Source organism: Schistocerca nitens, chromosome 7 (assembly GCF_023898315.1).
Source record: "Schistocerca nitens isolate TAMUIC-IGC-003100 chromosome 7, iqSchNite1.1, whole genome shotgun sequence".
NCBI lineage: Eukaryota > Metazoa > Arthropoda > Insecta > Orthoptera > Acrididae > Schistocerca > Schistocerca nitens.
The window spans coordinates 197075500-197097977 of NC_064620.1; positions in this window are offsets into that span (position 1 = coordinate 197075500).

A 22478-nucleotide genomic window follows, 5' to 3' on the forward strand; every position below is an offset into this window, starting at 1 on the left:
AAATGGGCGAGTTTCAAGACGTATCCTGTCCTCAATGGCGTCAGACAAATACGGATTGAACTCCGAAAACACGTCCCGTCATACTTGTACATCGCCGGTTGTAGGGCGATTGTCATTTACGACGGACAACCAAGGACGTGCTCTGGATGTGGGAAGGAGGGACACATACGTTCTGAGTGTGCTCAACGAAGGTTATTACAGCTGCCACGGGATGATCCACCCCTCACGCCGCATCCGACTGTGCTCCCCATGACTTACGTCGCCGCATTACGCGATGACGTGGGCCGCGAGACAGACGCGTACCAGAACACACAGACAGCGGCGGATCGTGGCGAGCCACAGAAAGACGACGTTGCGCTGGACCGCCTGCAGCAGTCACAGGACGCCCTCTCTTCGGTTCCGCTTGCGGCCCCTTCCGATAAGGCACTTGGAGACGTCGATAATACGACGGCGCACGATTCTGACGTCCCCCACGAACAACTGGAGACCATGCTGACCTCTGATTCCGAGGCCCGGCAGCGTAAACAGCGCTCACCAAAACGCCGGAAGAAGCGCCGCCTCACGGTGGAGAACGACCACTCTGATCTAGCAGATAATTCTGATAAGTTTACGGGTACATAACAGACGACCATGGATACAGAGGAACTGCCTAGCGTGGATGCAACGGTGGCCAGCGGGACGGCGACACGACCTACCGCTGATGATGCTCCAGACACAGCGAAGGAGCTCAACAGACGGCAACGGGCTACTGAGGAGGCTACGGCGCCTGCACCGCACGACAACGATGGGACACTAGGGGACTGGTCAGAAGAGCCACCCCCGTGGGGGACAAATGATGCCGGAGGAACTGCTCCCACGCACTCTCCCAGTGTAAGATCGGCAGAGTGCGCGGAATAATGGCAGACCATATGAGGGGACGGCGGGGGACGTTAGTCCGACAGCAGCCTATGTACGGCAAAATTAGCGACCGTACGGTACCCTATCTACGTAGACCGCCATGCAATAAGCTTATCGGATAGGGTCTGTTAACATCAATAGCATTGGGACGCCGGTAAAAATCAAGATGCTCAGTGACGTGATAAAGGCTGCGGATTTAGACATCGCACTATTACAAGAAGTTCGGGTACTTCCCCCTTCGGACTTTTACGGTTACGACGTTTACTGTTCCCCGTGTGACGAGAGAGGCGTTGGCACAGCTATATTATTAAAGGAAGGGATATGTGCAGACGAAGTAGAGTATTTGCCTTCTGCCCGTGGTACGGCCGTGACCATAGAAGGAACACGTTTGATCAACATATACGCACCGTCAGGCTCGGATAAGAGAAGGGACAGAGCAGATTTTTACGCCCATGAGGTTGCACCGTTGTTCCAGGGACGATACGATGGTTGCATACTCGGCGGAGGTTTTAATTGTGTGCTTGACAGAAAGGACCAACAACCTAACTATACTACTAGCCCAGAACTTAGGGAGCTGGTCAACGGGATGGAATTAGTCGATACATGGGACCTGAAGTATCGCAACCAACCAGGATATACATTTTTTACTAGACACTCCGCGGGCCGTTTGGACCGAATCTACGTTTCAAGGGCGTTAGCAGTGTCGACGGTGGACGCAGAAATATGGCCGACAGCGTTTACGGACCACGAGGCATATATTTGTACGGTTAACCTTGATAGACAGCAGGTATGGAGACGGAGTGGTAATTGGAAGATGAACGTCTCCCACCTGCGAGATGCAGAATGCCGACGCATGGTGGAGGACGCGTGGCATGGCTGTCTCCGTCGCCGAAATTCTTTCGGTTCTATCCTGCAGTGGTGGATCGAGTGCGCGAAGCCAGCTTTACGGAGGACGTTAATAGGTTACGGGAAGGAGGTTTCTCAATGGCAGCGCACGACCACTGAGTTTTACTTTACGGCTCTCCGGGAACTGTTAGCTCAACCACCTACACCAGAACGCCAGACGGCCGTCCACCGAGTTAAGGCGAAGCTGGTACAACTTGCGAAGCAGAGGATGGCAGGTACGATGATACGCGCGAGGTCGCAGGATTTCCTGCTCAACGAGGTTCCCTCGATGCATTACGTGATAAAGGAAAGACGAAGAAGACGCAGGAATTTAATACATGGGATCGATCTCGGCGATGACCGTCGTTTTACAACACAAAGGGGCATAGCACAGGCGTTCACGGATCATTTTAGCAGATTCTATGCGAGCAACGGGGAGGGTCCGAGGGAGCTGGGGAACGTCCTGGAAGAGATCCCAGACGCACACGGGGAAGCAGACGGGTTATCTGAAATTACGTGTGAAGAGCTGGAGGAAGCGATTACACGAGGTGCTTGCAACAAGTCCCCAGGTCCAGATGGATTCCCGTTGGAATTTTATCGTGCCTTCGTGACAATTATGACACCGATGTGGCTATGTATGTTTAATGAGCTTCTGCGGCAAGAAGTATCGGTTCACATTCAATTCACGGAAGGGCTCATGATACCGATACCGAAGCCCCGTGGTGGCAAACGGCCTTGTGATTATCGCCCCTTGACCCTCCTTAATAGTGACTACAAGATCTTCATGCGCATCCTGGGAAGTCGTATCAAAAAGTCGCTGGAGCATCGAATACATGCCGATCAGACTTGTCTTGGCGGCATCAGTAATATCCACACAGCCTTGGGAGACTATCGTGACGTCGTCGCCCTCGCGGCTGCATGCAGCCTCCGGGGGGCGATGGTTGCTGTAGATTTCGATCATGCTTTTGATCGCGTGGATCATGTGTACCTCGCGGCGGTGATGAACAGGATGGGTGTCTCGCCATTACTGACCAATGCTGTGATGCGGCTGTTGCACGGCGCCAGATCAGCGATGGTGGTCAACGGAGGGAGAACTGAGTATTTTAAGATCTTAAGATCAGTGAGACAGGGTTGCCCCTCGTCGATCCTCCTTTATGCGATCGCCTTAGAACCGTGCCTCGCAGGCCTTCGCCGCCGTCTTACCGGAATCTCCCTACGGCATTTATCATTCAAATGCAGAGCATACGCGGATGATATTGTGTTCCTCGTGCGGAATGAGAGGGAGACTCAAACAGCACTGGATTGGCTACAGACGTATGGGATGGCAGCTGGAAGTGTGGTCAACTACCGAAAATCACAATTCATGCATGTGGGGCGTGGACTAGAACCGGGAACGGAAGGGCCCTTACCTGCGGTGGAAACCCTCCGCTGTTTGGGTATCACCTTTCATAAAGAGACAGCGGGAACGGCTGCGGACAACTACCGAAGACTGTTACTCAGAGTCCGCACGGCAGTACGACTAAACGCCCTACGGTCGATGGATATGCTGCAGCGAGTGTTACTCGTCAACCTTTATCTTGCGTCCATGATGTGCCACCTGACACACCTTCTCCCCTTGACGTGTACGATGACTATGAGGATTCAGGCGGCTTTTGGGTACTATGTGTGCCTGGGACAACTCTTTAAGGTACAGTACAACACGCTTACCCTCCCAGCGCGAGAGGGGGGCGTTGGTTTAGTGAACGTGCACGAGAAGGCGCGTGCCATGTTTATTAATACTATGCTCAAACGGTGGCGCAACAGGAACCACTCGCTTACGGGGACGATCATCGAAGAACTCATACCAACATCGCATCTTCCTCCAGTCAGTGTCGGCCATATATCGCCCCCTTTAACGTATGTGCGCACGTTCATCGTGGAACACAGTTACGTTGGAGAGCGTTTACCGACGACCCGACAGTCGACATCGAAGGACGTGTACCATCTGCTTCTTCGACAGATCGCCCGGAATAGGGTGGAACGCAAACATCCAGCTGTTAATTGGCACGTGGTGTGGCGCACGGTCCACCACCCCCACCTACCTACATCAGTCAGATCAACATGGTACATTGTCGTCAACCGAAAATACCCTACAAACGATAGAAAGTACGCAATACATTTGGCGGATTCGCCCTTGTGTCAGCAATGCGGCGTGCTGGATACGGACGACCATCGGCTGGTCTGCGGCGAGGCGTTGGCTGTCTGGACTCTCGCAAGAAAGATAATAGCGTTCATGCGGCGCACTATCTATACAGCAGTCTCTTCTGACATAGTATTTTTTCCAGAGGAAACGTATTTTCCGCGTCATAAGACGAACGCGGTGGCGTGGATCACAGGTATGACGGTCCATTACATCTATAGAGACTCACGTACGAACTTACTCCACGGCCTGGATTACTGGCAATACTTGCAAGATGGACACACAACACTATTACGGCTACAGAAGTACAAGGATTGGTATGCCAATTTCCTAGTAACGGTTTTTGCGGACCCGCCATATACCTGGGGTGTGCCGGGTGCGCAAAGATGAGCGACGGTGCTGTCGTTGTGAAACCGACCAAGTTAAAGTGATCGACTAAGAACACTATGCGAGTATGAGACCTACGAAAAACTCACGCTTGAACAGTTATCAAATGGATGTATTTCAAATTTTGTTTTCATATCCAACATACTTTTCTTTAGGGTGCCGGAGGTGGCCCCACTTCGATTTTGTTGTTATTTCATGCTGCATGGTAGGACGGCAGCGAGGATCCTTCCAGAACAGTTATCATGTGGCAGGACGTACTATGTTTATTTTGTGAATAATAAAGGTTTCTGTTTCTCCTAAAAAAAATGGTTAGCGTGAGCAGCTAAAAAAAAAAAAGTGGCGTCAAGAAAAAAAGTTGTGAAAAAAAAAAGTCGGTAGAGCACTTGCCCGCGAAAGGCAAAGGTCCCGAGTTCGAGTCTCGGTCGGGCACACTGTTTTAATCTGCCAGGAAGTTTTATATAATATTTATTTCACTTCACCTTTAACTAAGTTTTTTATAGTTATCGGAGCCCCACACGCATATCCAATACGTCTAAGTGCAATACGTTAGTATATACGTCCTTCCTGCTCTCACCTGATCAATCAAAAGCATTAATGAGAGTGTACAAGATAAAATTCAGTACCTACATATGTGGGAGTAAAAGTAGTCTGCTACTGTGGCAGAATCAAACCTATAAATCACGCACCAGGTAGCAAAGGGGCTTTTGTTCGAACAGAGGTCTTGTACAGTTTTGTACCACACTAAAGGCACCTCTCTGGGAACTTCAAGAGCACAAGACACGTGCGTTCCAAAAGATTTCGCTCAGTAGTGTTCCGGGAGATGTGACACAGGCCACTAAGTGTGAGTCTGAGTATTCATAGTTAAGTCTTATCTTAGTTTCGTAGACTTCAGCAGCAGTCAAAATAAACGTCCTGCTCTCACCGCTCATTGCTCTTTGAGTGGTATATGGAACTTTTGCTGCTAATTTTGAAACATTATGAACAATTGTACGTAGCCACGCATGCAAGCTATTGCTCTGCTCCACCCTTGTCCAGACATGTGGACGTGTGATGTATCTCCTCAGCTCAGTCGGATTTAGTTCGTTGTTGATCTCACTAATAGAGCATAATTGAACACATTTCGGTAACTGAGCTAATTTCGATTTCAGCTGGTTATCTAGTTCCCAAGTGCCTTTGTTGCCTCAGCAGGTGTTAAGTACGGATTTGAGAGCCATAAGTTCGCAGATCGTGTCTCACAGTAATGTATCCTGTACAATTTCCTTAGCTATTCTGAAGTTTACCACTTATTTTATGCAGAATTATTGTTCGTGACGACAACGTGTTCGTGGATGGTAAGAACCGTTACATGTCACGGTTACTGATCCTAGGGGTAAAAGATCCAAATTAGTCTCAGAACTTATTCTATGGTGCAACTATTAACAGTTCACTCTTGCTGATAAATTTTTGTTAACTTGCTTCGTGCACTCAAGCCAAGAGGACGACTGTTTGCCAATCACTTGCACACTGGTGAAGTTTTTCTTTATTCTTGTATTTGTGCTGAATCTCTATTATATGTTTATATATACGTGAATGTCGCTATTTAAAGATTCCTCTAACCGTTCCATAGTTAATATTAAATGACAAATCGTGCTGTGGTCTCAAAGACGCAGCTGTAAATGTAATTTTGTAACTCAGCCGAGAGCGTTATGAAGAATAGCAACAGTCAGCCATTTACTAGTTGTTTAGTTTATTAGTTTGTTCAGTTCTGTCTTCAGTAAACGTGATATACTTACCAGAGCACATGTTTACGTATTCTCTCTCAAACTTCCATTTTTACGTCCTACTGCTATCCCTTGTACGACAGATAAATATGGCCAAGTTATTTATTTAATATTTATTCAACTATCATAAATGTGCAGATCCAGAAACACAATTTATTAAAACATCAAATGTTTTTCTTTAATGTATATTCAGATACCGTCATCCCACCTTCCATGTTAATAGTTACCTCATTTTTATGAACACTTTCAGCACGAGCATCGATCCCCAACCAGTTCCATCACGTAAAGATACCCTTAAAAATCACGTCTGATCGCGATAGCCTTGCGGAATCTTTGATGGTTTGCGGTGCCAGATCCTTAAACAATCACGTGACGTGGTAGTTACAGATTGACAGGGAAGGCGGAAACAGCAGCCGAGGGCGCGAGGACGGCCTACCGTCCTTCAGCCCTGACATATTAAGCTTTGTCTCGGAGAGTGGAGACCTGATCAGTACGAGGTAGGTATTTTGGTCAATACAACTTTCTTCTACAGACCAGGTCTACATCCTCCGGGATAGAATTTAATATCTCAGGGCTGAACTTGAAGTTTAACTGAACACCCTCACTTGCTTTTTAATTTGTGTAACTCGCACCCTGGAACATCTTCACTCGATGACATTACGTACCAAGGGGACGACCGGGTTGAGCATCTGGGTCAGCTTGCACGTTCCCGCTAAATGAGGGACCAACTTAGAAAATGTGGTTACGTCACACCGACCACAGCCACAAATATATGGAATAGAAACGTGAACACCGACTCCCTCTGTCTGCACCCATGGCGAACCTCATTATAGGGTTGTGCCAGCCTCCAGTATGGTAGCCTGATGTTCTTTCTGCGGGTACACCATTACTGATTAATGTCCTCAGGGGTGACTTTGTCCTGCGATAGATCGTTCACAGACCATAAATTAGCCAGTGTGGAATTCAGAGCGTAACTCCACATCAAGGAGACGGGTGTTGCCTTAAGAATCTCGTGATAGCCCGAATTAAAGGCTAAGTTCTACCTCGGAATAGACAAATCTCACTAGTGGTGTGATTCAGCGTGAAACATCCTCAGCGCAGATTTCAAATTCACGTTAAGGTTCAAAAATGGTTCAAATGGCTCTGAGCACTATGCGACTTAACTTCTGAGGTCATCAGTCACCTATAACTTAGAACTAATTAACCTAAGGACATCACACACATCCATGCCCGAGACAGGTTTCGAACCGTAGCGGTCCAGACTGAAGCGCCTAGAACCGCTCGGCCACACCGGCCGGCAACGGAAGTATGGGATACAAATATTATGTACGTAGCTCCTTCTGCCATCGGTAGTACTACTGTCTACGTAAGAACAGACTATTAGTGGTAGCGGAGGGCCGCGCGGTGTGGCCGCGTGGTTATAGGCGCCATGTCACGAATTGCACGGCCGCTCCGGCCGGAGGTTCGAGTCATCCTTCGGGCATGGGTGTTGTTTTTAGAATAAGTTAATTTAAGCTAGTTTAAGTAGTGTGTACGTCTAGGTACCGATGATAAAAGCAGTTTTGGTCCCTTAGGAATTCACACACATTTGAACATTTTCGGTAGCGGAGGCGGAAGAAACAACACATGTAAAATTTGTATCCCGCGCTTCAGTTGACCTATATAGTTCAACTGAACAACAGAATATTAATGCTAACGAAAACGAAGAAATCGACGTACGCTAAATTTGTATCCCGTACTGCAGTTAACCGATACAGTTCGAATGAGGTTCGAGATACAACACATATATATGTGACGAGAGGTATTCTCTGCAACCAATATTTCCATCCTTTTTTTCTCCTTCATTTTCCACAGAAATAATACGGTACAAACACGCGATATCCTTAAGGTGAGCCAGTCGGAGTGGCCATGCGGTTCTAGGCGCTACAGTCTGGAGCCGAGCGACCGCTATGGTCGCAGGTTCGAATCCTGCCTCGGGCATGGATATGTGTGATGTCCTTAGGTTAGTTAGGTTTAAGTAGTTCTAAGTTCTAGGGGACTGATGACCTCAGAAGTTAAGTCCCATAGTGCTCAGAACCATTTGAACCATTTTTGAACCTTAAGGTGAAAATACTACTTGCCTTGATCAATGTCAACTATATTTTTCGTCTCTCGTATTCCTTTATTTCTGAACAGTCTCGTTAGCTCTTTCATGTGTGTAATAAATGCTCTCTGGCAAATTCTGACGTCAATGGTCAAAGCCTACGGGTTGTCACTAGTCTCCAAACCCCTCATCACCAGATACGCTTAACTGAAGGATCACCTGATGTGGAACGTTAATGCACTCGCATGTTCGTCAGAACGTTTCAATAACCACAAAACTTCTACCGTTTGTGGTAATTCAGCTACCGCCTTTCAGCCCTGACATACACTACTGGCCATTAAAAGTGCTACACCACTTAGATGACGTGCTACAGACGCGAAATTTAACCGACAGGGAGAAGATAATATGTGATATGCAAATGATTAGCATTTCACAGCATTCACACAAGGTTGGCGCCGGTGGCGACACCTACAACGTGCTGACATGAGGAAAGTTTCCAACCGATTTCTCACACACAAACAGCAGTTGACCGGCGTTGCCTGGTGAAACGTTGTTGTGATGCCACGTGTAAGGAGGAGAAATGCGTACCATCACGTTCCCGACTTTGATAAAGGTCGGATTGTAGCTTATCGCGATTGCGGTTTATCGTATCGCGACATTGCTGCTCGCGTTGGTCGAGATCCAATGACTGTTAGCAGAATATGGAATCGGTGGGCTCAGGAGGGTAATACCCAACGCCGAGCTGGATCCCAAATGCCACGTACCACTAGCAGTTGAGATGACAGGCATCTTATCCGCATGGCTGTAACGGATCGTGCAGCCACGTCTCGATCCCTGAGTCAACAGATGGGGACGTTTGCAAGACAACAATCATCTGCACAAACAGTTCGACGACGTTTGCATCAGCATGGACTATCAGCTCGGAGACCATGGCTGCTGTTACCCTTGACGCTACATCACAGACAGGAGCGCCTGCGATGGTGTACACAACGATGAACCTGGGTGTATGAATGGCAAAACGTCATTTTTTCGGATGTATCTAGGTTCTGTTTACAGCATCATGATGGTGGCATCCGTGTTTGGCGACATCACGCTGAACGCACATGGAAGCGTATATTCGTCATCGCCATACTGGCGTATCACCCGGCGTGATGGTATGGGGTGCCATTGGTTACACGTCTCGGTCACCTCTTGTTCGCATTGACACTTTGAACAGTGGACGTTACATTTCAGATGCGTTACGACCCGTGGCTCTACCCTTCATTCGATCCCTGCGAAACCCTACATTTCAGGAGGATAATGCACGACCGCATGTTGCAGGTCCTGTACGGGCCTTTCTGGATACAGAAAATGTTCGACTGCTGCCCTGGCCAGCACATTCTCCATATCTCTCACCAATTGAAAACGTCTGGTCAATGGTGGCCGAGCAAATGGCTCGTCACAATACCCCAGTCACTACTCTTGATGAACTGTGGTATCGTGTTGAAGCTTCATGGGCAGCTGTACCTGTATACTCCATCCTAGCTCTGTTTGACTCAATACCCAGGCGTGTCAAGGCCGTTATTACGGCCAGAGGTGGTTGTTCTAGGAACTGATTTATCAGGATCTATGCACCCAAACTGCGTGAAAATAAAATCACATGTCAGTTCTAGTATAATATATTTGTCCAATGAATACCCGTTTATCATTTGCATTTCTTCTTGGTGTAGCAATTTTTATGGCCAGTAGTGTATTAAACTCTATCTCTGCGTCTGGGGACCTGTTCTGTACGAGGACGTCGTTTTGGCCAATTTTGGGGTCATAGTAAACTCCATAAATTTGCCTAAGCCAAGTTTTATGATTTCGGTGAGCTTGTTACTGTGAACTGTGTGCTTGTCGCCTTAGCATCGTGGTATTCCAGCCAGTTTCCCCTCAACTGTATTGCTGTATTTTTTACCTGTAGCTGTTCATTCCAAAATAACTGAAGCTAATTTCATTGGTGAAGCTTTTTTGTAATACGAGCATCACTTTTCATTTCAATTATAATGGACAACTACGGGTGAAACAATTCTGGAGAATTAAATTTTGTCATGTCTATTATTTAAAAGCAGTGAAGATTGTTTTAATAGGAGCCACCCTCTTCCCTGCAACAGTTTTGGGCAAGCATTACTAAAACATTTCTGGGCATTTAAAGTTTCTCTGGTCTGCCAGCAAAAATAGGGAAATTTACTTTTATAAGAGCTATTATTTTCAGAGCAGTTGTTACGGACTATCATTTAGAAAAATTATTTTGGAGTATTGAAAACTGGTCCTGTCGCGTTTTACTTTACAGTTATTGAGGATTGTATAGCCCATTGCCATTCTGAGTTGCGTCTACAGATAGTTTGCTTATTATCATGTATAGTGTAGTCATTGGGAGATGTTTTCACCAATTTATGCTGGTGTTGCCAGTTGTTATGTACCAGAATGTGTCCTTCCCTTGCCCGTGGACTGCAATTCTGCACCACCGATCCTGTCTCTTGGATTATCACCGCCTGAGCGGGATCTGAATTCTATTCATATAACTTCACTTTATTCTAAACTTACGTCAACAAAGGGCGTAAGGCATTCGTTGTGTGTTTACTACCAGTTTGTGGTGAATTTTAATGCAATTTTTTAAATTTTATATCCGAAGTCAATTTAATATATTTTGAAGTCTACAAAAAAAGGGAATTTTCAGTCATTGCCGAAATTTTATAACCAAACGACAGGTTCAGGTAATATGGAAAAAATTTTCTTGTTAAGAGTTTGGTAAAATTTTTGAAAAAATAGGGGTGAAATAATTTTTGTTAATGTTCTGTTGCATAAAGCAGCGTGGGTGTTGTCAACGGTGAATGCTCTTCCTTGTTTTCTGGCCCAGTCGTATACATTCAACAGCGTTTTAGGCTAGTTAAAGCGTGTGCAAGACATCGCAATATCGATGCTGTGCAAAGAGTAAAGCTGTGCAGTTGAGCATAATGATAAGGCCGGTGGTCTCTGGATACTCATTATATATAAATATTTATGTTTGTACATACTTTGGTTATACTTTTTGTATATATAGTATTCTGCTAGTCACAATAAGTAAATTTCACCACTTAGTGCAGTGCTGTTACTTATGTGTCTGTCAGACCATTTCCATGTACGTTAACACTTGTAGTGTTCAGGAAATCTTGAGTAATTCCTGAAGTTCCATTCGACACTTCCAAACCAGAAACTACATTTACTAATTATTAATTAAAAAATGTGTCTCTTGTAACCCTTAGGCGCACTGCAACAGCACTAGTTACTTGTATGGAATATTAATTTTATTTACGTGCAGAATGAAATCAGTGAAGTTCAGAGGAGAGCAATGGACTTTTGAGCGAATCGTTGCCGGGCTTTAGTTCCAATGTATACTTCGTCCATAAATGTGTCTTAATGTTACATGGCTATTTAATTTATATTAGGTCATAATACAAGCATTTATGTAAAAGTGCAACTGCACACAGCATCAGTGGAGGCAGATAAAATCGACTATGTGTTTAATTTGTTTGGTCGTTGCTCGTGAATTAAATGAACTCACGATTACTGGTCATTTGTCATGATGAAGAAGGATATCCTGTGTACTGATAGTTGTGACGGTCTGTGTATAATATTTCTGTCGGAGATGGACATTTAAAAAGATAACATTCTCATATATTTGCCTCTATGCAATCACACATGTAAAAACAGAGAAGGAGAAAAAGATACTCGTACATCTTTCATGAAAGTAGTAAATTTTATTTCATTATTTGTTTAAATGGATTTGAATGATATTAAAGCGTCATTAAGATTATTTTACAAAGGTACATTTAACGTCAGAAGTACGAAAATATTTTACTTAATCATTTAATAATTTATTCAGTTTAAATATTTGTGAGTCTGTGTTCCCTTCACTTCTCAGACAAACAACAGATTTAGTCCTGATTTTTTTCTCTGCCAGCACCTCCAGCACTGTCTCTGAAGACGACTTATCAGTGACATGTCCTTCTGAGTCACTGTACGTGGTTCCACACGAATATGTTCATTGGCCAGTGAGCCAGTATCACCATCCACTTTGCAGACAGACAAAGAGTCACAGTCCTGACTTTCTCCACCCAGCACTTCGAACACTCTCTCCAATAATGAGGCATCGGTGGTATGTCCTCCTCGTCCACTGTCCCAAGTTCCTCAAGAATATGCTCATTGGCTAGTAAAAAGCCCATCCATTTTGCAGATAGACAACAGTCTCAGCCCTGACTTACTCTATCAAACACCTCCAGCACCCTCTCCAACGATGTGGCATTGGTGGTATGTTTTCCCCATCCACTTTGTTCACTTCTTCATGAATAAGTTTATTCGGTAGTGAGCTCGTGTCCCTGTCCACTTTGCACACACAGACACATATAACAGTTTTAGCCCCGACTTTCTTAGTCCAGCACCTGCAGCACCCTCTCCAGCAACGAGACATTGCAGGGATATCCTCCTCGTCCACTGTTCTTGGTTCAACGCGAATATATTTATTGGTTACTAAGCCGGTGGCCCCACCTACTTTGCAGCAACATAAGAGTAGTAGCCATGACATTCTCTGGCCAGTATCTCTAACACGCTCCCCACCGTTGAGGCATTGGTTGGATGTCCTTAATATCCACTGTACTCAGTTCACCACGAACATGTCTATTGGTTAGTGAGTCATTGTCCCTGTGCACTTAGTACACGCAAAACAGTCTTTGCACTGACTTTTTTCATCCAGCACTTTCAACACCCTCTCTGACGACGAGGAACTGGTGTGATGTCCTCGTCATGAATACGTTTAGTGGGTAGTGAGGCGGTGTGCCCGACCACCGTGTGGGCGCACAACGGTCTTCTCCCCGACTCTCTCCGCCCAGCACCTCCGACACCCTCTCCGGTGGCGAGGGATCGGCGGGATGTCCTCGTCACACTCCGTCACTGGCGGCTCATGGATCTCGGCAGTCGTCAGAATCATCCAGCCACCATTCACCTGCACAGAGAAGCAATTCTTCACTTCAAAATTTATAACATTTTCTTTATGTAACAACAGTAGCAATAATTCTATACGGTAACTCGTATGGACAAAGGCGTTCATTAAGAGAGAACATTTTTCTTTTTTGTGTGTGATCGAAAGAAAGTGATGTGGTTCCAAACATAATCATTAACGGTGACAAGGTTCATCATTATTATCTTCCAGTATTAACTAAACTTGTGCCACTTTATAATGGTCTGAGAAAAGGGTATGTTGTATGTAATCGAACGCATCCCTTAGTAGCGAGTTATCAATGAAGTTGTGTCTTTAGTGCCGCCTTACCTTCCCGATGACTCTGCCGCAGGCTACATCAACAGCAGCAGGCGGTGGCCGGGACTTCTCCGCCTGGGCTGCTAGCAGAACCAACTCGTCCACGTCTGAGCGCAGCCGCAACGAGCGGCGCTCATCCTCTGTGGGAGATTCGATTCCACCGTCACAATCCATGCATATGTTGATTTTCAGTTTTATTTTTCTAACTTTTATCTAACATCTAATATTTTGTTGGTGTTTATTCACAGCATAGAAAAAATTATTCTTATGTTAGTCTATCAAAATCAGAAGCATTGAAACTTTCAGTAAACGTGCCAGAACGTCTGCGTTTTGGCAGCAAATAGTTGGATTGTTTTCCAGGCGGTGATAAGATAACAACATCGACAGTATTTTACCGTATATCTGGATCGAAAGTATTTTGTTTTTAGAATAGAGATTCAAAAATGGTTCTGAGCGCTATGGGACTTAACGTCTGTGGTCATCAGTCCCCTAGAACTTAGAACTACTTAAACGTAACCAACCTAAGGACATCACACACATCCATGCCCGAGGCAGGATTCGAACCTGCGACCGTAGCAGTCACGCGGTTCGTGACTGAAGCGCCCAGAACCGCACGGCCACACCGGCCGGCAGAATAGAGATTCAAGCAATCTTGGTATAAATTAGTCAACAAGTTGAAATGACGTGGTCCCAACTCTTGGTAACATAACTAAATCGCGGGTCGCCACGTTTATGTCGTTGAACGTGGTCCCTACTGAAACCCTACTGTGACGGCGAGACACAGTTAGAAAGTCCCTCATGAATGGTCTCTAGCAAATCCAACTAGCTTCAGAACTTCTCACATCTGACCACAAGAATCAAGAAGGAGCAGTGAAAATAGTCATTAAACTACCTCCAACTGGTATCTAACACCTCACACCCATAATGTTCCCCGGGTTCCCGGGTTCGATTCCCGGCGGGGTCAGGAATTTTCTCTGCCTCGTGATGGCTGGTTGTTGTGTGATGTCCTTAGGTTAGTTAGGTTTAAGTAGTTCTAAGTTCTAGGGGACTGATGGCCATAGACGTTAAGTCCCATAGTGCTCAGAGCCATTGAACCATAATGTTCTCCGTAAGCAAAACAGAATATGCTTATGGATCCACTCACTGCTTTGGGACCTCTAAATACCGAGCACGTGTACGCCCATTCAGTTGCAACAGTGAAAACCAGCAAGTGGCGAAGCAGGTCCTAAAATCATCGCGTAGTCAGTTTGTCCAAATATCAGCTAACATATCATCATCGTGCATAAGTGAGACCTGGCTCAATTCATGCATTAATTTCATCAGAATTTTGAGGGAATCTTCAGTAGTGATTAAACGCTGTATTAGCAGGTGTTACGTGTATTGTAAACTATGTTGTTGCCAATTTTGGAACCAATATCAACCAGTTTTAGGAACATTTCTCCACATTCTGTAAATTCTTGTGTAGCTGTCGTGATTTTCGAAAATTCATTATAACACTAAAAGTCAGAAAGTTAAGTTACTTCTGACTGTTAATGTTCTGCGTAACCTTCCTTTTTATTTGTGGTACATTCTTCCTGTACAAAGCACAATTTTGATCGGGCCAGTGGCTACAGAGGTCCTATTAAAAGGATGTATTCGTAGAGCCAGCCGATCAACCTTTCCTTTTAATTCTGCTACAAGCACGTTGATACGAAGACACAAAAGAAAAGTTGTTATTCTACAATGGCTTATTTATAACTACGAGTAAAAAAATGGTTCAAATGCCTCTGAGTACTATGGGACTTAACAGCTGTGGTCATCAGTCCCCTAGAACTTAGAACTACTTAAACCTAACTAACCTAAGGATATCACACACATCCATGCCCGAGGCAGGATTCGAACCTGCGACCGTAGCAGTCGCGCGGTTCCGGACTGGGCGCCTAGAACCGCTAGGCCACCGCGACCGGCAACTACGAGTAACTAAGAACCACTAAATCGAGAAGGCCTCACAGTAACCTGTGATAATTAAGGTTAATTACCTTAGTAAAAATGAGTGCACCTCCGGCTTGTTGTTGTTCGGTGTTCCTCACCTCTGGCTTTCCAATTAAATCGGTGTCTATCAGGTCTTCGTAAAAGTCTTCCTCTGCCTCCCTCCCAGATCGGAGGCAGAACACGCCCAAAAGCCTTCGGTACATCTGCGCAGAAAAAAACAAATATCACGTTAAGTACTAACCAGACAGAATTACAGCGTGTCCATTATGGACTGCTGGACAGTCAGAAAGATTGGAATGGAAACAGGGCAAGTGTCCTAAGAAGATTTCTTACTAATGAGTACGCACATATGTAGACGATACCACCATAAACGTCGAAATCTCTGATACTGTGGGAGTTTTAAGAAATTAAAATATCAGTTCCTGAATTATTTGCAAATTCTGACCAAAGTAACGGTTTTCGGTAGTACAATGATATATGTAGGTTCAGCGTATTCTAAGAATCAAATCGATGATCAACCTCAGTCTGGTTGGGGGACTTACAACGCCGATTAAAAGTGGCAAACAGTTTTCGAGCAAGTGTTATGATACGTAATGTAAAGACTGAGGGGTTTCATTGTGCATTTCGGAAGGATGTACGAACAGTAGACATGATGTCATGGGACAGAATACAGAGTTATAGGTTACCCGAGTGGTAAGTTTTTCTTTTTCTTTTCCATTTCTTTTTCTGTGCTTCACGTCAACTGATCCCACAAGAACAAACTACGGTTCACACTAGTGTGTGTTGCCTCACGGATTTGTGCCCTGTATACAAATTTCCACACATTCTTTGTCGTGCCATTTTAAAGCCACTTCGACTTATAAGTGAGCTACCAGCAATTTCTCCATAAATGGCGCTAAAATAATACGAGATACTTGTGGCAAATGGCTAAACGTCCAGCAACCCGTTCCCTTCTACTTAATGAATTACGGTGGGCACCTTAGCAGATACCTTGTATTATGGACGAGAAGGAATAGTTGAGTGAGGTAGCGGTGGTTATTTGCGCTAATCTTGGCTGTAGATGAGTTCTAATGATCGTTCAGCCAAGTCCATTGGTTTTTTTTTTTTTTTTAAATTGCTCTATAGCCACTTCCTCAGGAGAAAGATCGAACAGCTCACCTGAAAAAGAAATGTTGACTTGCTGCCACTTCGTTGTCCAGTTCGGCCGCTGACGAGATTGTATACCCTGTTTCCCTTTCTGTTATCCAATACTTAAACATGTAGATTGAGTTCCAACAAACTCTAAAAATTCTGTTAACCAGATGGTAAGTGTCTGAACTGTAACTGTTGTATGCGCATTACTAGCTGAGTTGTTTAACTTTCTTTCTCTTCTGAAGCTGGCAAAACCACTGTTCTTGTTATTTGGAGATGTAGTAGGAGGCAGACCAATAATATTAAGGTCTCATACAGTCATTGGATCACTTGAGACGGAATGAGAAATTTAGGTTTAGTAGCAAGCGTCTTTCGATTACTCCATCTTCACTGAGGCCTGGTTAAATTAGTTTCACGTGAAATGCTGCAGAGAGCATGCGTTGCTCACATTGGCAGCGAGGTGGAACACATCATGCTTTTCTTGAACTGCTTCTAAGCGTATCGCGTTTGTAACTGTTTGTCTACTACGGAGCTTCCACTGAATGGTACGTGATTCACAGCTAAGGCCACGAATAAGCTCTCAGACGGAAGTAACACTCATGCTCAATGGAACGCATTCGCAAGTGCAACGAAATATGCGGTGCTGATGTACACCTAACTCGCAATAGTGCTTAAACGTCGAGCACGACAAGAAAAGAAGAAAATGAAAAGAGACATAGAGGAAATGGTCCACCTTCATTTCCTACAAACTGAAAATTAGTTACCTCAAAATGGCTCTCAGCACTATGGGACTTAACTTCGGAGGTCATCAGTCCCCTAGAACTTAGAACTACTTAAACCTAACTAACCTAAGGACATCACACACATCCATGCCCGAGGCAGGATTCGATACTGCGACCGTAGCGGCCACGCGTTTCCGAACTGTAGCACCTAGAACCGCTCGGCCAGTCCGGCCGGCTTATCTATCTCTATTGGGAAAGGACACTCCCAGAGCAAAATTTCATGTCTTGCACTAGACCTTTACCTAGCGCTTGTACTGAATTATAGAACACAGCACGTTATACTGCACATTAAATATTCCACATAAAAACATTATCATCCAATATATCCCAAGGAAGTGCAATAGGACGTCTAAAGTTCTCAGTGTAAGCACATAGTTTTCGCAAGAAATATCAAGGGGAATTGAATAAATTGGTTGACGCCGGAAATGAACCTGAAATATACGACAGTCTCTGTTATGATCGATTGAAAAATTTGACATACTCACAAGAGAAAGAAGCAAACAATAATTATTTAAATAAAACTCAATTTTTAATATACCACATTATTAAATCGGACTAAAAAGTGTAGAATAATTTCTCACAGTCTCATACATAGTCGTACCTCATACAGATACTGTTGAAAATTTGTGATGGTGAATTTTTAGTGTCCATGATAGCGCTTGTAAGACTGAAAACGGGAAACGTGGAACGCGTGCAGTACAACTTTACGTTAGTCAGCAGGTGAATAATTCATGCATCAATTCTGTATTCAGTGTGCCCAAAGTTTTTCGTTTTACATCTTTCAAGTATTTTCATAGACATTAAAAATACACAATCACAAATCTCCAAGACTCTGTATATGCTGTTCGTAATTTGTATGAAGCTATAAGAAATCATTTTATCCCTTTTAGTCAGATTTAAAAACGAGATATGCTGAAAACAGTTTTTCTCTTTTAATAGTTATTTTCTGTTTCTTACTCTTCCATGCGTGAAATTTTGTCAATCGATTTCAAACATTTTGATGAGGTTACAACGGAATCATGTGGTATATATCAGAATTATTTTAGTTTCTCTTCACTTGGCTCGACCTATTTGTTGCTTTCTCCAACGTGTATCTCATGGTATGACCGTGAAGGAAAAAATTAGAGATCTGACCTCACACGGAGGCTTTCCAGCAGCCGTTCGTCCCACGGACCATTCGCGACGAGATCAGCAATAGGGGGATATGAAAGTGGTGCCTAAAGTACACTCCGCCACACACCAGACAAGATAGTGAGTTAATATTGCATTGTCGGACATCTCTGAGCTATGCTGGAAGATTCAAGACTCTAGCCCATCGTTAAGTTACTTTTGGATCATCACGAAATCTGTACCGAAGAGACAGACAGACAAGGAAGCGACCTAACAGGAAGGTGCTGGAAAGTGGGGCTTTTCTGGAGATGTGATGCTAGAGAAAAATTCAAAAATCCTAATAAACCGTGAATCAAGCACACGTAAACATTCAGGTAAACAGTAAGTTGATAAATGGTTCAAATGGCTCTGAACACTATGGTACTTAACTTCTAAGGTCATCAGTCCCCTAGAACTTACAACTACTTAAACCTAACTAAACTAAGGACATCACACACATCCATGCCCAAGGCAGGATTCGAACCTGCGACCTTAGCGGTCGCGCGGTTCTAGACTGTAGCGCCTAGAGCCGCTCGGCCACCTCGGCCGGCTAAGTTGATAAACACCCCTAAAGTCAAATATAGGAGTCTGAAACTGCCAAAGGTATGACAACTATGCACTGGTGACATATTGGAGTCCAGATGTATGCCTGTGGGCGCAGTGGGTCTTATTAGATAGATAAATATCTTGTAGTGTTACAGTCCCTGCTAAGAAAATGTGTCGCCGAGAATGAAGTTTTCTTCCTGCAACGAAATGTTTGTAAGTGTATGGGATAGAGAGCCAGGGAGAGAGAGAGAGGGTTGGAAGGAGGGAGGGAGGGAGGGAGAGAAACATACAGACTGAAGAAGCCTTGAACTGTGCTGAGAGACTTGCTCGGTAGTTGAAATGGTTGCAGGGATGCCCCCGGAAGTCAAAGCTGAGCGTACTAGTCAGCGCTTGACACACGACTTCTGCTTCACTCGGAACTGGATTGCAGTCAACATACTACAGCAGACTGAAATGAAAGGCACTGACACATACTTCCGCCATCTTTTCCTGTTAGGGTCTGCTTTCTTGCGATCTGAATCAAATTGCAATTCATTCTTAATGTCTACTTTAGTGTAGCGTTATTTTCTACTGACAAATCTTTTTGCTGTAGCTTTTATCACGCTCGTATCCTTTTGAGTGGGAAACCAGGCTTAAGACTCATGGAGCGTAGTAAGTACTGCGATGACTCTGTCGACTTCACCTGTGTCTCTTTCGTCATTTGTTTTTGTAGCGTATTTCTAATTGTTCCTCAGACTACGTTTTATTTTAGCATGCTGTTATTAATTTCGTTGTAGAAATCTCGTGATCTGATCATCTGCATACAGCAGAGTATTAAAAATTTTCTCTGTGTTGATCTTTATGCCGTAGGTGATACTGCGTTTCCAAGCACTGGCTAAGTCACCAACGTAGAAGTTGAAAGGTGCTGGTCACAGGCTATGTACTTGTCTAACTATATGTTTCATTCCTACTTATTTACGAAAGTTCTTCAGTTTACGATTATAATTTTTGGCTCTTTGTAAGAGCTTCAACAGAGCTAATTAGATACATCGGGAAAGCTTGCATAATCTGACACAGTACACCTCTACTGCCTTTCTCAAAAACTTTTTCCTAATCTACAAACATTATTACATCCCTAGCTTAAGTTCTTTCCTCTTCTGCAACGTGTATTTTTCTAAAGTATATTGTCATTGCAGGATCGTTCTCTTCTAAAGCAAAAAAGAGCATGGATCAAATGTCACTGTGAACCTTCCCTCTTGTGGGTCGCGGCACATGAAACTCTTTTGATCCTGCCGTTTCTTCCAAATCTGCGATGAACAACTATTGAGTGGTTCGTGATTCCGCCACGTTTCCCAACTGACCTCTTGTGTCTGCGCGCCTCAGAAGAATCAGGAGCACCTCTAACTTCCAATGCTGCGTGTGGACGAAGAGCCAGGACAAACACGTTTCATGGGCCTCGAACATATAAGACGCAAGATTTCCAGCAGCTAAACCGACTGGTCGCGAAAGTCACCAGTGTATGAGCAAAATTTTGCTTTCTTCATTTGTTGTTATGACATAACACGTACACAACGATTAAATAACGTTTATTTACGCTACCCAACAGATGTGTATCTAGAATGAGTGGTAAAAATAAGGCGACGGTGCAAGGGATTTAAGCAACTCATATTAGCTCTCCTGTGAAGTGCGAAATGACACAGAGACTTCACGACACATGCCACTACACAGCGCCCAATAACTGTTCTGCATTTCTTCAAACTGATCCTGGATTTTTGTTTGTGTCTGGCTAGCGATACAGGACACCAATTTCGTACTCGGGAGGAAAACTGCCCCATCATCTCCTCGACGGATATGTCCATGTACCAGACCAGCAAAAATAAATTGTGTACATGTATCTACCGCTGGTGAATCGCGCAGAACAAAATAAAGCACCTTTATGATCTACACGATACCGTATGCTAACATGACGTAGAACAACGTCACCGGGCAGCCACTAAACCCACTTGATAATGGAAACAAAAAACTATCGGAATTTATAAAACGCAAAAAATTCTGCGGGGCACATCAATTACCGAAATTATTCCCCACGATTTTCTAAAACTACTCTTGTAGGATGAACATCAACTCTGATCACTGGAAAGGATCGCTTCCTTCGGTAAACGTAGCTGACACTACTAAACATCTAAATAAAGCTGGATACGAACGATATCAAATGTGAGGCCACAGCGATCACCAGCAGTAGTTTATATTCCATCTCAACAGCAAATGATGTTAGTGTGGATAAGAGGTGACGGAAGCAAGATGTTGGCTGGTCTCTTACTGTTCTGCATAGCTTCCCACCCAACGTTGGCTTTCTACGTTCTTCTGTCTGAAGCCGGTTCTCAGAAAGCAGTTCATGTATTCAGTTAATGAGCTGATCTCACCAAGATGCAGCACTACAGCACAAAGAATAGTACTACGAAAATCACGCAAGCACAGACAATATGTTTACGCAACACGATTCGCAATCGCAAAGGTGCTACTCAACTGCCTTCTCATGTTGTACGATACTTCATTGTTGCCAAAATCGCCTGGGACCCAAACTAAAGAACAACGATAGCTGCCGACTGCACCACAGCGCTTTTGCCAACTGTATGTAATACGTAACTGATCTGTCACAATCATAATTTCCCAGAATAACTGCAATTCACATGTAAAAGTACCAGAAACAAGGAAATTTGTAACATTCATCAATGGACAAGTTAGTATCGAATTAAAAATTTCCGCATTACATTCATTACTTGCCTATTCACCAAGAAAAAGGAACAATGTACATTTGAAAATGTCCCAAAGGGGTCCTAATGTGCTGAGAGGAGTCGCTATATTTGTGGACAGCTACACGCAGATGCCTACGGAAAAAGACTACGACATGTCTCTTTGATAGAGCGATACCTTAGATCGTTTTGTAATATGCTATGAAGTGAAGGTGGAGACTACTTATTAGCATGAACTGATTCGAAACTGACAATTCTTGTGAGGTTTAAATAACGCTGAACTTTTAATTGTACGACATATGTTTGCATCAGATATTCCCCAAGAATTTTGTGGTTTATGAGCCGACGCACTGAGTGTGTCTGGGAGTCGTTGGATTGAGCTGATATCTCATTTTAGATTTTCAATAAAATTAAGATGGAGTGCGAATTGAGCAAAAGTCGAAAGAATCTACGAAACAGATGGGATGGTTTCAAGGAGCCACCGTAGTTCGCAAAGACGTCACATTAAATACAATGATGAATTAACTTAGAAGGAATTCATGGAGAGGGTGAAGCTTTATTTTCAAATAGAATCGAAATACGTACGCGGCAGTAAATACTTGGTCCCCTAAGAAAATTAAGAGCCTTTTTACAAAACACGCAGACACATGTTCGAACACTTAGAA